This window comes from Triplophysa dalaica, chromosome 23 (genome assembly GCF_015846415.1).
Source record: "Triplophysa dalaica isolate WHDGS20190420 chromosome 23, ASM1584641v1, whole genome shotgun sequence".
Classification (NCBI taxonomy): domain Eukaryota; kingdom Metazoa; phylum Chordata; class Actinopteri; order Cypriniformes; family Nemacheilidae; genus Triplophysa; species Triplophysa dalaica.
This window is the reverse complement of record NC_079564.1, coordinates 4,728,431-4,745,659: the sequence shown is the minus strand read 5'-3', so window position 1 is coordinate 4,745,659 and position 17,229 is coordinate 4,728,431. Positions and strand designations below refer to the sequence as shown.

The 17,229-nt window shown below is 38.3% G+C and overlaps 1 protein-coding gene across 1 annotated transcript in view; it reads right to left on the bottom strand.

Moving 5' to 3' along the window:
* The window catches only part of dpyda.1 (dihydropyrimidine dehydrogenase a, tandem duplicate 1), a gene marked incomplete at its 5' end in the record, with an annotated part of 91,908 nt that overhangs the window by 37,998 nt on the left and 36,681 nt on the right, over window positions 1-17,229 (bottom strand).

Sequence of the window (17,229 nt, the reverse complement as noted above, 5' to 3'; positions counted from 1 at the left end):
AGGCCGGCTAATGAAGCTGGCAGTGACACAAGAGTCGAACCATCAGGTGAACTCCCATTGGCTAATGGCTTTGGCCCACGATATTGGGCTCCATTGAGCCAACAAATTCAGGCTATCACCAGTTTAGACATATCTTCTGGGTTTCCAGCCAAGAAATGCTTTGTGCCACGTTTCAAACCCCTGCGTAAACACGCTACGCTTTGTTTCCAAAGTAAAAAGGAACCAGAAATATTTTCTTTTTCGAATAAGAGTGCAGAACGCAAGTGTTACGATTCCAGGTTTTCACTGTAACAGCCAAAGTCAAAATGACGTCCAAGTCATGTTCTAGTGTCGCGTTGTGACTCATACTGTATATGGTCCAGGTAGGATAGCATTTATTAAAGCAATAAGCCCCGTGAAGCAGTGGGTTACAGTGCATTTTATAACAGCTAAGGGCGTTGTGGTACGATGCTAGCAGAGGTATTTTATATAGGCTTAGAATTCGGCTCAGCCAATCAGAATCAAGGACCAGAACTGACTGTTTTATAATAACCCTTTTATCATCTTCCAAGTAAAAAAATCATGGTTTTAACCCATGTGGACAATCACAACTGTTTGTTTAAATTAGAGATGCACCGATATATCGGTCAATTATTGGTATCGGTCGATAAAAGCTGATAGTTTAAAAACATCTGATGATCAGGGCAGATATATCCTGTGGTAAGAAACAAATGTTAAGGAACATCACCAGTTTAATGTTCAATATAAATATTAATCATATTTATTAAAACCATGCAGAAAGTTAAGAAATATATCAATTCATTGTATCTGTATCGGCAGATATTACTTAACAGAATGATCAGGTATCGGTGGAGAAATTTTGCTTCTCTAGTTTAATTCACCAAAATGTCCATTTATAAAAAGTTTAGTTCTGGTCCGTGATTCTGATTTGCTGTTTTCTAAACCACAATATTTAATTTATATCATACATTTTATTTGCTTTATTTTATAAAAACTTACCCATTACCTGTTATAAAATCACTGTAAACCAAGGCTTATTTTGACCCAACCCATTATCCAGCAAGTTAACTGAAACCTAACAGTTGGGTTAGTCTTTATTTTACCCAACCATGACGTTGAGACAACCCAGAATTTTTAAGAATTTAGAAAAGTAATATCACAACTCTCTTCAACAGGCTACATAATCTAAATTCTTCATTGATAACCATAACACAGTGTTTTGTAACATTTTATTAGCCTTTCTTCAAACCTCCAAACACAAATGTAATCAATAGTGGCGTTTACCTAAGCAAGCACCAAAGGCAACCAGCTCTAATCCAAAGTGTCCAAGACCCTGAATCTACAATCCTAAAAGGTTAAGAAATTACATTTTGCGTCTCGTCTGCTCTCATCCTGTGAAAATTGAGCCGATAAACTCACCAGAACAAACAAAAGAGAGGGACAGCTTAAATCCTTTGAACCCTGATAAACCATCCATCATAATTTAGCAGTGTGAAAGGATGATTTGCATATCCTAATTAGAACCTACGCCTTTACAGAACAATTACAATAACAGCACGCAAACGTCATTTTACAACATTTTAAGGCACGACGACAAAAATGCTTGTTTGCATGAATTTGTTTTAGAAACTTTGCGGAAAATGGGTGAATTAGGGATTTTTAATCATTAATTATTATAGAGGTTTATATTTGGGTTCTCTATGGTAAGATTAGCTAACATTGTGATTTTAGTAAAAAATAGGGCTTTGAAACACCTCAACCTAGCATATGGTTAATGCATTGAAAGAGGGATCTGCCATACCTACCAACAAATTCTTCGATCACATATTTTGTCCTTCTACGTGCGAGATGTGAAATTCGTTGCTGTACTTCCGAAACCTATGATGTCCAAATTCTCTGTTTTTCAGGAAATGGAAAAACAAGTTCTTTTTATAAGATTACATGCAGTATTGTCAAAGATGACAAGCACTATTAAATATTTTCCATTGGTTATATATTCGCAAAACCTAGTAACAAACATAAAAAGAAAAGTCACAAATATGGAGATTCAAGGTTTCAGAAGGACAGCAGCGGTACAGATGACCTTTAAACTAAACGGACAAAAATGAATTTAAAAGCATTTTGGACCGTCGGGTACAATCTGTAGTTGACGTTCACAGAAAGCAAATATTCAAAAGTCACGTCTGCAAACTTGCTCTGAGCTCTGGTGTCCTGACTGATGAGTGACGCTGTCGAATATAACCTCAACCGTAAAGATGAAGACGTAACCTCTTCTTTAATGAAAATGTTGTGGCCCTCGAGTGAAGACTCTGTGGAGTATTCAGACAACCGTACCAGCAGCTTGGGGCAAAACCGTATTTAATGAAGCCGTGACCGGGGAACATTTGGCTGCTGGCTCTCTGGATTATCAGGCCAGGGTGGAACAAGATGTTTCATATTAAGTAACCAGAAAGCATGAAAATGACCCAAAGAAAGCACGTCGGCATGCCGAAACAGGTGCCACACACAGCGACTGGAGATAAGACACGCTTGCTCTCCGCTCCGTTCTCTCCTTACCAGTGTGCATCTCAATGCAAATTGGATTCCCAAAGACGAGCACAGATGGACGTGAGACATAAATGCATCTCCGCACACAAACTATAGTGTTAATATGCACGACTGGCACCAGTCCGCCAAAGACAGGATAAAGCCTGCCCGAGTGGACACATCGTCATGTTTTATTTTGTTTGACCTAGAGGGGGGTGTAAAATTCAAAGACAGAGGAAGAAAATCTAAACGCCTTCAAATGAAGATGAGTCATCCTGGCTGAAGTGCATAAACCAAAAATCTGAGATTAATTATTTATTGAAATCTATGTGCAGACTTTTGGACCACATTGTGAGTAGCTCGCCGCCCCTCGTTGCTGTATTCTAGTTTCTGATGTGCAAAAGGTCTAAGAGGAACTCATTTCGGTTGGGTCCTGTCGTGCCTTCACAGGCAGCAACCTGTAGAAGAAGCGTTGGAAGTAACGGTTTTCCTTTCTTGTCCGTAGAGTCTCCGTCTCTCCCTTATTTCATGTGTTATTTTGAGCTAACTATGTTTTATCACAGCGGAACAGGCCTCTAATCCGTCTGTACAACAAACAGCCTTTCAGGAGCGGACACGTGCGAGAATTACTAATCAAAATGCAGCAGGCTACGTCGGCACGCAAGCGCTAACATCACAACCAGCGTCTGCACATCTTCCCATACTAATGGGAATATACTGTACTCTGACCTCACGTTGACACATTCTGATTGCATAGAGTACCATCACTTCATCATAATTCATCATTTCAATAACATAAACAGTGATCAGCTGCATTTGCTTATGTTTCTACACACCATCTTTGAAATGCAGCAACGTACGTTTTATTATCTCTAGGAAGATGTTTGCTGTCGTTCCCGTCTACATCTCGCTTTCTTTCTCTCTAGGCATCATGTGTGGAATAAACTGCCTCAATGGCCAATAATCCCACACATTAAACCACAGGGTTGAATTTATAGTGTATCAGCAAATGCTTTGCTATTCATAAACAGGCAACTCTCTTATTCCAGAAGATCAAAGCTACTGAAATCACAAGCAGCTTTTTACTGTCAGTGCAGACTGAGAGAATAAACAGGAAATACATGAATGATAGATTAAAGGTTTTTTGATATAATAACTTTAAATCCCCAATCAAAATGATTTTTTTTGCTTTTAGTATAAATATGTTAGCCTTAAATGGACGGTTCGCCCAAAAATCTAAATTCTCCTATCATTTATTCACTCTCACATTATGCAAAGATGGTAAATGACTCTATCTACAGTGGAACACAAAAGAAGATATTTCGAGAAATGGTTTTGTGTTCATACATTGGAAGTCAATGGGGTAACGTGTTGTTACCAACGTTCATCAAATGTTCTTTCTTTTTGCTCTGCAGAAGAAAGAATGTCATAAAGGTTTAAAATGACACCATTGCTATAAAAAAGCTATGCTTTTAAAAATATCATAATTCATCTTAAAAAAAATCCCAATGAAAAGTTACATACAGTGGGGTTTCACTTCTGAGACCCGATCTATTATAACATAAAAGTACTGATTACAAATAATATGTGACACTGGACCACAAATCCAGTCTTAAGTAGCACAGGAATATTTGTGACGAAAGCCGACAAAACATGTATGGGTCAAAATTATAGATTTTTCTATTATGCCAAAGATCAATAAAGGAAAGATGATGTTCTATGAAGATATTGTGTAAATTTCGTACCATAAATATATCATAACTTTATTTTGTGAGTGGTTCCAGCAAAATCGCGAACGAAAATGGCCGGAAACACGCCTGACAAACTTCACTCACTGCTGCGTGCTCTTTGGGAATCACCTGCTCAAGTTTGGTATCTATGTAAAGCTTAGAAGCTTCATCTACTCTCCACAACGTCATTACAGTGGCAAGCCAATAGAAAGTGTTTAAACAAACCTATTTCTTCTTAGCAGAGGCCTAAATATTTCTAAATATTCTATATATTTTATATAAATATATTTTTTTCATTCCAGAGATTTAACTAGTTGTATCTCGGCCAAATATTGTCCTATCCTAACAAACCATAAATAAAAGGAATGTTTATTCATGCAGCTTTAAGATGATGTACAAATCCCAATTTTGAAAAATTGACCCATAAGAGTCCAGATATTATTAGCACGACAACATGAATTTAGGGGGGAAAAACTTTACTCATTTAAAGTCGCCCATTAACTTTAATGAGAGATTAGGTTTTATGATCCACATAATCAAAGAATGATCAGAAATCTGTCCATCTGTACTATATTTTCTTATATTAACTGAATATCTTACATTCGTTGGAGCTAGACTGTGCTGATATATTTGATATAAAAATTACATGATCAAGTTGTGTCAGATTGATCCAGATTTCTTTGAAACACATAGCCTCTGTGAAAATTCACCATCAGTCTTGCTTGTTAAAGATTCATTAGCTTGAAACGCTCAACATTCAGCGAGGACCGTACCTGCGACACCAGAATCGATCTGCTAGATTGGTTAATCTCGCTGCATTTGTATAGCATGCAAATACTGCATTTACAATAACAAGGCAATGAATGTTTCACTACAAATATGGCGACTACCAGATTTCATCTGTATAAGAGGTATCAAAGCACATAGCATCCAGATGTGAATATTATCAAAAAATAAAGTATCTATAAACTACATCAAAGTGTCCCAATCAATGTTCAAATAAGATCTATTCTAAGTCTTCAAGGGTTAAAACTGTGAAGAAATGTGAATTAAATACAAAAGTTTCACATAAAATGAGCTCTGAACGTGAGATGTTTGCTCTGTTCTACAATAGCTCCCAGTGGGGAGCTTGGAGCCAAAGCGGGACAGAAAGAAGGAAAATAAAATACAAAAATCTTCAAGAGCCATAATTACACTGAGTGGCCCCAAGTCGGGGCATTAATCATTATAAACAGCCATGACGGAAAAATCAAACCTCGACTGCTTCACTTCTCCTGTGTACCCAGACCGACCGATGCAGGACCCCAGACAAATGGAAAGGGAAAAAAGTAGCAGTTCTGGTGTGCCCTGAGGTCTTAGCAAGCGTGTTGTTCTGGCAAAAGTGGGGTGTTAGACTTTCTTAAAAGGGCAGTCTATCTTAAAATCTAGTCACTCACAACATAGTCACAATTCATATTCATTGAAAACATTAAGTCATGTTGTGCTTTGTGGAAATACAACAGATTTGTTTCAAGCCACATTTAAGGTGAGTAGACAGTTTATCACAGATTTTAGTTTTTGATAGAAACAATTCTCACAGCCTGACATATAATAAGAGTTCTGTCATCATTTATAAACCCACATGTCATTCAAAATCTATGTATGACTCTTTCTGTGGAATACAAATGATGATATTTGGAGAATTGTCTCTGAATGGTAATGGGAGCCGATGTTGTTTGCTTACCAACATTCTTCAAAATATCTTCTTTTCTGTTCTGCAGAAGAAAGAAAGTCATACAGGTTTTGGAGGACCTGTAGAGAGTGAGTAAAAGATTAAAACAATTAATTTTTTCCTTTAAGCATTCCTTTATCAACCTGATATTATAATGAAGCAGACAAGTTTACAATTTTTTTTTAAAAAGAGTGCATTCGCCTAGTATTTAGCAGAAAACCTGCTTTATGAGCATGAATACATGCATCTGCCGAGATTCAGGACAAAGATCTGCAGTAATCTTCTCCTCAGCTGTCAACTAAAATCCAAGCAACCTTGAATCCATGACAACATCCCAGAGACACATCTGTACTCTCAGAACCTTGATAAACCATGTGACAACTTTCTTTCCTTCAGTGAAAGGACCCGGCAGCACAATGCACACCAGCCTTTCATTCCACAAACTCATGTGAATAGAATTCCGCTTCAGTTAAAAAAAGCTCTTCAAGTTTCAAGGCCTCAACTGCTTCGAAAAAAAAAACAGGAACAATTCTGTGATACAGGCAGGCATGACATTCACTGAATCGTGGAAAATGAATGTTGGTTTTGTAAAAAAATTGATTTGAATCACATGCAGTCAATAAACCCACAGACGTCAAAACGCATGCTTTTCGACGCAATATCTAAAGGAAATAAATCCAGCGACTAAAACGTATGCAACATTGCAACAAAACAGAAAAATGACAACCGCAATTTTTTTGTGTGCTGTTTCAGGAACCTTATTCCAATGGCGAGAAAGGATTGAGATCAGTTCGCTTGAAAGAGAGTTAATAAATTAAAGTCAGAATAGAGGATATTAACCCTGTTTGATAAATGAACAGGGATATTGTCTGTCAGTTCGGTCATTAGGCGTTTTCACCAATTACTTTTCTGGGTGTAAAGAGAGATCACAACGACTAGCCGTTGGGGTTCGGATGAACGGGGGGCAACAAACAAGTCTGAGAATAAGACCATGCAATATATTTGTCACCCTTAGCAATAGGCATAAACACTCACTTGGACTTTATTGTTATTCAATTGAGGACTTCAGAGATGGCTTTGGTTCAGTGTAATTGCCTGATAATCTGCAAAAATGGGTGAAATTTCCCAAACTGTACTAAACAATCATTCTAGGATAGTTTCAGTATAATAGCTACAATCGTTTATTTCTAATAATTAAAAATTGAAAACAAAACATTCTAGGCCTACGTTTTCTGAATTGAAGCTAACTTTAAGTGGGTGATTATGTGATGTATGTTTTGGGTGCTGCGTGAGACAAATCAAACACGATACGTACACAACTTAAACACTTTTTGAGCTCCGAATAAAAGTATATGATGCAGCTAAAATTGCTGACATAAAGATTTAGCAGGATGCGCTTCAAATAGACCAGAAAGCGAAGCTCTCGGCTCATTGATCAGCAGTCATCATCGAGAACATCGAGCGACGTTCATCCACCTCAACATCACGCGTTTTAAGACGTGAAGCGCCCAGATGAGCTTGATCAAATTAGTAGACTAAAGAGATTTGTGAGGCACAACTTATTTGATCTTTCAGCCATGCAAAAGGTAGTCAGGGGTGCTTTGATCTTCCAATTAAATGTAAACATGTTGCTGAAGCTAATGAGCCCGGGCAATTTTTTCAGCGATGAGGCTTCGATCAGCACCACCTCGGCTAAATTGCTTGTTAAATAAACACAAATCACTGAACTGTGACTGTTGTTGCCAAATGTGTCTTGATATTGTTCTTTTGTCGGTTTTCCTTCCTTCAAGAGACGAAGTGGTAAATATACCTTAATGAAGTCATTTGTTTAAATTAAACTCAATAAACAAAAAAGATACATCTAAACATGTATACGTATACTGTATGTGCATATATGAATATAAAGTTATAAACTGTAAAATATTTAATTTAATTAATATAAAGATGATTTTAATACATAATTTACATTTATTAATATAAATCGAATAAAAAGGTTTATAAAAATTGTATTCGATTAAAGAGAATTTTATATATATATATATATCTAATAAAAAGTAGAGATGGCCGGTTAGCGGACAAATTGTTCTTTTGAACTGGTTCTTTTCAGTGAACCAGTCGATCCGGTTCACCAAATCGGACTGAATCATTTTTAACCAGTTCTCCACCAGGGGCAGCGCTAGGGGTGGGCTACGCGGGCTGAAGCCCCAAATGTTTTCAGTTAAGCCCTGAATGTTTTATTACCAATGCTGTGTACGAATCACTAAGGGGCCGTTTACATGTTACGTCTTTTGAGCATCTTTCCCATGGACAAATGTGAGTGGATCCTTCTCCGTAAAAAAATTTACAGTGTAAAAATGATGCCAATTTTTGCCAGCAGGAGATCCATAATAAAGTGTATAGTGAGGTTAAGGGTAGTCGAGAGGTTTATATTGTCCCAATTAGTTGTCATCTATTGAATGATTTTAGAACATATAATACTTTACACTCTTATTATTATTGTATAATGTACAACATTGTATACATTATACATTATTCCATATGTGGAATCTAATTGAGGTTGCCAAACAAATAAAATAAATCGAGATTTGCTATGGACAGTAGCCGAGGTCTGCTTTAACTGTGAAAGAGCCAGCGTGACGTAAGTAGCTAAATCTTTGATAACTTTCTTATTATAGACATGTTCGGGCCGTTTACATGTTGCGTGTAAAAACATGTGAAAAACGAAGGGGGCTTTTTGCATTTATTTGATTGGACAGTGGAGAACAGACATATTATTATATATAATTTATTTGTTATATAAACTTTAGTGATGAATTGAACATACCTAAGCATCTGTAACCCATCTTGAACATACTTTTCTTTTTTTTTTTAGAGTTTTTTATTTGGACATTAATCATCCGCTGTATCTAGACTTCCTTTCACACAGGAATTGATAAATGCTATTCTTTGTCCATTTATTCTTTAGCCGTGGAAGTTTTAGGCGTAGGTTACAGAAGCGATTGTACTCCCTCTTAAAAAATTCCAGATTTCACCTTTGTCATTTCCAACATTGTTCAGCCAGGAGTATTAAGTGCTTCTTGGCTTGACTCGCTGAAGCAGTGATTGAACAGTGACTGGGTCCCTATCTCCGTCTCTATTGATTAGATGACAGAACAGATTGAAGGAAGGGCCCTGTCATGTGTCACATCTCTTGCTTTTAGATGCCTTTTATCAGGATAACCTGCGGAAATGCCAACGAGACAGCGCGGTTTACATGAGACATGATTCTCGATTTCAATAGGTTTTCAGAAAATAAAAAGAAATACAAATCTATGGCATGACATATAAACAACATGACGACCTGAGAGGCGATTTCTGATAAAAAAATAATATTGTGTCAATGTTTCTTTTCATTTAGAGTGATTGCAGTTACACGTTTTGCAGATGTCACATATTTGTATATACATATTTTGCATCATCTCATGCCATGACATACAGGTACGCTTAAGTGCCCATCTTCTTTTTTGCTCACATAAGAATGTTAAAATTTGGAATGATCTGTATTGTAAGCATGTGCTGCACAAAAAAATGTGTGAGATGCTTGGTGCTCAAGTAGGTAGACAAAAAGTCCCCTTTAAAAAAATATAAAAGCATGTCTATTCCACAGTCTCTTTTGTTCTTTTCGACAAAAATAAATACGTTTTCTAAACAATTCAAGCGTACCACTCTTAGTGAAGTTTTCCAAAAAGTATTTCCAAAACTTTGTTTACTTTTACGTTAAAACTGATTTTTAAAGTGGCCTCAGACTTTTGGACCCCCTGTATGTCACAATCGCAGGGCTAAAAACAGCACGCCTGCCTCCCTTTAGCTCGAGGCAAAGTTCCGTACATTTTGAAGCGATTCTAAGGAGTCTGTGCACGAGCAGTGCAGTTGGCTGCCGCTTCACCGCTGGCTGCAGGAGGGGGGGCGCTGCCCAGGCCCCTGCACAAATGACAAGTGCCGCTGTTTGCCGCAAACCCCGACTCTGTCACTCCTAACTTCTATCGCCTCTCCATGTCATGTTAACTGCCAATCACTGCCAGCACGCCAATTACACAGCCAGGTTCCCAAGGCCTGCCACCACACACACTTCCGCTTTCTCTCTGTATATAAAAAAATAGGAAAGAGAGAGAGAGAGACTTCCACAAGACTTGCTGTGCAAGCTTACTCTAATTAACCATCAGCTTAATTAGACAATTTACTGTGTAATTAGCAGGCAATTAGTCAACACCTCTCAGATCTTAGTAACTGCTTTGACAGAACCGCATTTCCAATGCTGATTCCGTCGCCGAAAGCACCCAAACTTGTTTATTTCCCCCACCCCTTTTCTAACGTGCGCCAACTACACGCACACATTGTGTAATCACGGCTGATGAGGCGGGTGTTGGTTCATCCCAGTCTCACGGGAATTCGTGAAATTGTCACGAACCGTAATCTCGCTTTCCTCAACACGAATTTCCCCCTTTTTTGTCAGTGTCAGTCAGCACGCAATTGTTGCGTGTCACACATGACTTTCCATCAAAAGTACTTTAATACGCGATATCTTTCATATGTATAAATATATATCTACACAATCGGATGGGAATTCATACCTATTTTACAGCTCATTGTTTGAATTCCTATTTCCTACGATCTTATTCGTATGTTTTGTTATGACTTGTCACCTGTGACGGTAGATTTAGGGGCGGGGTTAGGGAAACCATTTATCATTTCTTTGCCACCTTGTGAAACTAGCATTTTTAGCTCAATTAGCCTTTGCGGCGGTGATTTTAGGTTTTGAGTTGAGGTAAGGTGTTGGTTAAACAACTCCTAAAGTATTTGCGACTTCTTTACATATAAGGTTAGAAATATATAACTGGTGACACACGTAAAAAGGTTGTGCTTTGTGACACGAAAAAATACGTGTTGATGAACACAAATTAATAGATTATATTCTGTCCCCGCTGCTCTGCATCACGAGCGTTTCCTTTGGATGTTTTCCAACAGGGAAGGCCGCGAGACAATGTGTCGACCGTTCGTGATTAAGTGGAGGGCGTGAGGACTATACGATACGTTTTGCAAAGCAATCATAAAGGAATTCTCGGTCAAAAAGATTGCCTCAATAGATATCGAAAGCCAACAGGATCACAATTTGCGTGCTTTGGATCAAACAGCGATCCAAGCACGCAAATTGTGATCCTGTTGGCTTTAGATCAACGCCTCACGCACGGAACGTCAAGCAGAGCATCTGGATGACAACAAAGCCCGGGACATTTATAAAATACGAACTAGATTAAATTTAGGTTAGACCACCGTGATGCTACAGCGTTCTTGGTGGTTGCAAGGAAATTACTGTAGGTATCTGGTTGCTAAGGTTGGTTGCTATGTGGCTCAAGACAGTGATATTCCCCCATATATGACTGCGGTCACTTCTACTATGTAAGATTAAGAGATTTTTTTTCATTCATTTCCTTAGTGAAAATGTCATAACACTCGGAGAAGTAACAGCTCACCTCTCATCAACAGGTATCATTCAAGTCTTAAGCTCAAACCGTGCCATGACTTAAGGATAGTTACCTTAAAGTATAAGCAATAGAAAAAGTTTTACTTGCCTTAGCAAACACCATTTATTATGTTCAATGGGTGGGACATTCGTTCAAGCTTAATCTTTCCCTCTCTCTCTATCTCTCTCTCTCTCTCTCTCTCTCTCTCTCCCTCTCTCTCTGCGGCAGCAGCTGTCCATCTCGCTGCTTTAACTCTGACACGGAGCTAGAAGTGCAGAAATGGCTGTGTTACTTCCAAATACTCTCAGGGGCCCCATCCCAGAATTTTCTCCTGCTGGTGTGAAATGGAAATGAGGCTGAATACAGTGCATGCTGGGTAGTGCCAATCTTCAGCTACAGCAAGCGTCTGAAAAATCTAGAAACAGCTTTGCTTTACTTGCAAGTGAAAGAAAATTTTGCTTTTTCATTTAACGCCTTTGAACGAACATAAATGATTTAATCACGCAAAAATATGCCCAGTAATCCATATGTTTGTCTCTTTATAAATGTATTTTGTAACAAAGCCTAAAAATAAAGCCCCTGTAGTTTTATTCTGATGACCCTCAAGATAAATAACAAGTAAATGACATTAGCTAGAAATAAAAGTATTATTTTAGGTTGCCAGTAGAAGAACTGTTACTTGGCTATACTTAAATAAGACAGTTGCACGACCCATCCAACATCCATCCATCCATATTCTACTGCTTTATCCGATTTCTGACTACCTCGGGTCACGGGGAGCCTGCGCCTATCTCAGGAGTCAGCGGGCATCAAGGCAGGATACACCCTGGATGGAGTGCCAACCCATCGCAGGGCACATACACTCACTCATTCACTCACACACTCACACCCTACGGACAATTTTTTCCAGAGATGCCAATCAACCTACCATGCATGTCTTTGGACCAGGGGAGGAAACCGGAGTACCCGGAGGAAACCCCCAAGGCACGGGGAGAACATGCAAACTCCACACACACAAGTCGGAAGCGGGAATCAAACCCCCAACCCTGGAGGTGTGAGGCGAACGTGCTAACCACTAAGCCACCGTGCCCCCCCATCCAACATTTTGTTTATTTAATTCAATTATTATACAATTAAATATCAATATAAATTAAATAATATTAATAGTTATATTATTAGCCACTAACCAGACCGATAAACAAATACAGACTAGAAGTTAACTTCGAGCCAGGAATGACCTGCTAAAGGAAATGTGGAGTAACACGACAAACAGGCATTTTACGTCATAGGTGTTGCCTAAAATGTTCGGAAATGGATTTTAGATTTCTGGAACAGGGTGTTAAAAGCTGAACTGAAATGCCAATAAATTGTTGCATTACAAAGACCATTGAGATCAGCCCAACCAAACCCTCCACCACCAACTATCACAGAAAAACGTTTTTAATAAACATTCAAATTTTAAATAATAAAAATACCTGGAAGTAAATTTGTAAAAGAAACCAAGTACACAAAGCAACAAATGCAACCGGGCCATATTAGAAAATAAACAAATGCAATAAGTAACTCAAGTGCATTTCACAGAAGACTGACTGCCCTGTTGTTAAAACAGCATATGATGGGTTAGGTATGTTTCGATGACCAGCATAAACCAGCACAAATCAGTAAACCAGCATCGAAACATACAGTACCTAACCTGGCATATGCTGACAACACAATCTCTCGTTATCCAGCCCTCAGACCTGCAGGCCCTTTTGCACACGAAACGTTAATTTACACAAAGTTACACATCACAGGCGCTGCCCATTAAACACTGGCATCATGAGAGGGTGTGTGAGCGTGAGTCTGTACACGTGCGTGAGGTCCCACAACCTCTAACCTTTCTATTCTTGTTAAGACGCTGCAGTCGATTAAACCCGCTGGCTAATTAGCAGAAAGACACACAAAGCCAAGCAGAAGATGCAGAGAGATGAAGTGACAATAGTGTACGCCGGGTGATGGGACACATCACACTTTATCTGTGTTACCATGGAGTTTCATCCAACATTTCTCATTAAATTATAAACCTTGATCTGAGACGTGCCGCCAGTGTGTGTGTGTTTGCGCGAGCCCTCCCTGTACGGCATCTTTTGTTTTAACTGCGGTTGAAAAGTTGAGACGTGCTAACACACAACATGTCTTTAATGCGTCGTCATATTTAGTTCATTCAAATTTGCCCAGTAAATCCTCCCACACCGAGGTGAGAGGCCACGTTTAAGAAAAGACTGAAGTGCGGAGAAAGTTTCGGAGGAAAGTTAAATAGTTTGAGAGCTTTCCGTGGTGGGTGGAAGACTGGCAGGTCAGTGTCAATCATTTCTTATTTATACGGGTTAATAGTGTTGAAAAAACGTGTGTGTGTGAAGTACATTAAAACAAGATCAAGTTGTATAGCACAAGATAGAAAAAGTCCACACAAAAAATTCACATCATTCCAGATATTATGACGTTCTTTCTTCTGCAGAACACAAATGAAGATGTTTTGAAGATACGACCAAACACGATTGACCCCCATTGAATTCCATTGTATAGACTCAAAACAGACATTTCTTAAAATATCTACTTTTGTGTTCGACAGAAGAAAGTTTTACACATTCGGAGTGACATGAGGGCGGATAAATGATGACCAAATTTTTATTTTCGGGTGAACCGTCCCCTCAGGTTATTATATATATTATAAACAGTTCTTTCTTTTTGTACTTATACAAAAATAGGCAAAAAGTATCAGTGTGATATGTACAGGTCAAGTACATTTCAGATTACATTACATTTATGCATTTTGCAATGTTAAAGGGATAGTTCACCCAAAAATGAAAATTCTGTCAACATTTACTCACGCTCATGTAATTTCATACCTGATTAAATTACTTTGTTTCGATGAACACAGAGAAACATATTTGGAAGAATGTTAGTAATTTTCAGTTCCGGGGCATCGTTGACTTCCATAGTATGATGAATTTAATGGTAGTCAAAGGTGCCCGAGAACTCTTTGATTTCTTAAATTTTTCAAAATATGTCATTATGTGCTTTTTTCCTGCTATGGAAGTGGATAAAGTCCCAGAACCGAAAATATTCTTCCAAATATCTTTCTCTGTGTTCATCGGTACAAATTAATTTACACAGGTATGAAACAATCCGAGGGTGAGTAAATGATGACAGATTTTTGGATGAACTATCCCTGTTAGGATGCTCCTGGTGGATGGAGGCCACAAGTGACAAAACAAACTGCAGCATTGATTTTTAGGGTGACTTTATTTGTGCCATTCAGAGGAATCTCCCAAAGTGATACAAGTAATAGAAAAATGCAAAACAAAAATGTTTTCAAAATAAAAACATTACACGATCACTACGTCCAAAAGTTCTGATCATCTCTCAACAAGCAGTACAGTACAATCCTACAGGTAAGTACATTTCATAACTCCACCTCTCCGATTTACATATATATTATATAACGTGACCCTGGATCACAAAACCAGTCTTAAGTAGCACGGGAACATTTTAAGCCAAAAAAACATTGTATGGGTCAAAATTATAATTTTTCTTTTATGCCAATAATCATTATAATATTGAGTAAATATATTTTCTACATTTCCTGCCCTAAATATATCAAAACTTTTTTTTTTGTGAGTTGATGACCAGTAACAGTGCCTCTTATTTACAACTTCAAAGGCGATTTTCTCAATATTTTGATTCTTATGCAACCTCAGATTTAAAAAATTTAAACAGTTATACCTCCAGCAGATATTATAATATCCTAACAACATATACATCAATAGAAAGCTTAATTGTTCAGCTTTCAAACTATGTAAAAATATTGATTACGAAAAATGTACCCATAAGACTGATTTTGTTGTCCCGGGTCACATATATGATTAATAAACATACGTTTCCATTAACGTGCAGTCTATGTGTGTGCGGTGTATGTATCTGTGTGTGTTCAGTCCCAATATGGTCACAGGTTTACATCGTGACAATCTCTGTAAAATTTTAAAGACGACATAAACACAAGATCACAAGACCCTGTAAAATAATGTGACTTCTAAAGTATTCAATGAATATATTTTTCCGTTAATATGTGTAACGCAACTCTTTGTCAATACACATACATTAAACAGAAAGTGTAACTGTGATGCAAAAAAAACCATAAATTTTAAAAAATATTAAAAAAATGTTTTCTTCACCATCATTTTAAACAAAGGTTTCATGGAAAATCATGGAGTCCATAAAAAACAACACATTTTCCATGGCTGTACAGTTTATTAGTCCTAATTAACGGGCACTGAGCTCAGGCACACCGGCTTAGGCAGTTCTCTACCGGCGCTGGCGCGCTAGCAAGCTAATTAGCGATTCTGAGCACAACCGCTCTCTTCCACAAGACTCAGAAGCGTGAAGATTCTCATATTCGCAGACAATCCGGCGAGCATCTCAAATTCTATCAATAGCACGGCATGGTAATGTTGTGATGGGGGGCGGGCCGGGAAAAAAACACAGGATATTAAAAAAAGAGAAATCCCCCGTGTTTAAGGCGGCGATAGTGGCGTAGCAGTTGTTCATTCATATTGACATTAAGAACTTCTTTATCTCTTTTCTCCCCAAAGAAAATCCCCTTTACAATCTCTCCCACTGAGCACACAATAAAGAATAATATGATTTCTCTTTACCGAGATATCAGGTGGTATTTCGGCATATGCTGGCGGGCAATAGATGCAACAGTATATTACAGCCCAATCTGGCATCTACAAATGTCAAGAGTAAAGCGGGAATCGGATGAGACGAGGGCAGGGGGGCGGCGTTGGAGCACCGCGCAAATCTACTCCGAAGTTAGCAGAAACAACTCCCGAGGCACAGCACGCGACCCGCCGGCCGTCCACTTCCTGGTGCTGTGGAGCATAAAGGTTCCTGTGTGGGCAGATAACGTGATTTTAAGCAAATTTCCAGATGGTATCCCCACCAAACAACAATTTGCTGCTAATCAAAACGGCGAGTTTCCGTTGAAACGTTCTCGCTCTTAAAGCCGGCGCTTCACCATTTGTTTCTCAAAATAAAAGCTGACCTTTCCAAGGGGCCGTTGTGCAGTTTATAAACGCAGAAGTGGAAGCAGTGACAGGCGTCTATAAAACAAGAACACATACATCACTCACACACACACGCATGAGAGTCAAAGGAACATCATTTAATCCAACACTCTCTGAAATCGTCCGGGTGCCGATGTTCGGGGGGCGAATATACAATTTTACTCAATCTTCTCTCTCTCCCGCCTCCTGTATTTAGCATATGATACTCTTCTGCGTTACTATAGCAATGTCTTTCACAATTTTGATTTGAGCATTTATATATTTTCGCTTAAAATTTGCTAATGAGTGGACGGCACGCAGCACCGAACAAACATATGTTCTTATTTCTAATATTAACCTTGCTATAAACCGCATATGTGATATGCAAAGGAAGTTTCATCCAACAGCACAGAACATTCAAGCTATTTTGAACGCATGTTCGTTTCAGCCCCCGTGACAACGTTTATAATCATAACAATTTATTATGTGCTTTAGCAGAGAATAAGGATGAGGTGAGAATAACATCTGTCACAGCAGCCTCTCACCTTTCTTTCAACAAATTCATCAGCTCACGGTTCTTTAATTAAATCTAGAGTTAATGGAACGTACTATAATTGTTATCCGAGAGTTTGGTGGAAAATAATTATGCATTGAGAGCTCTTTAATATCTCAAT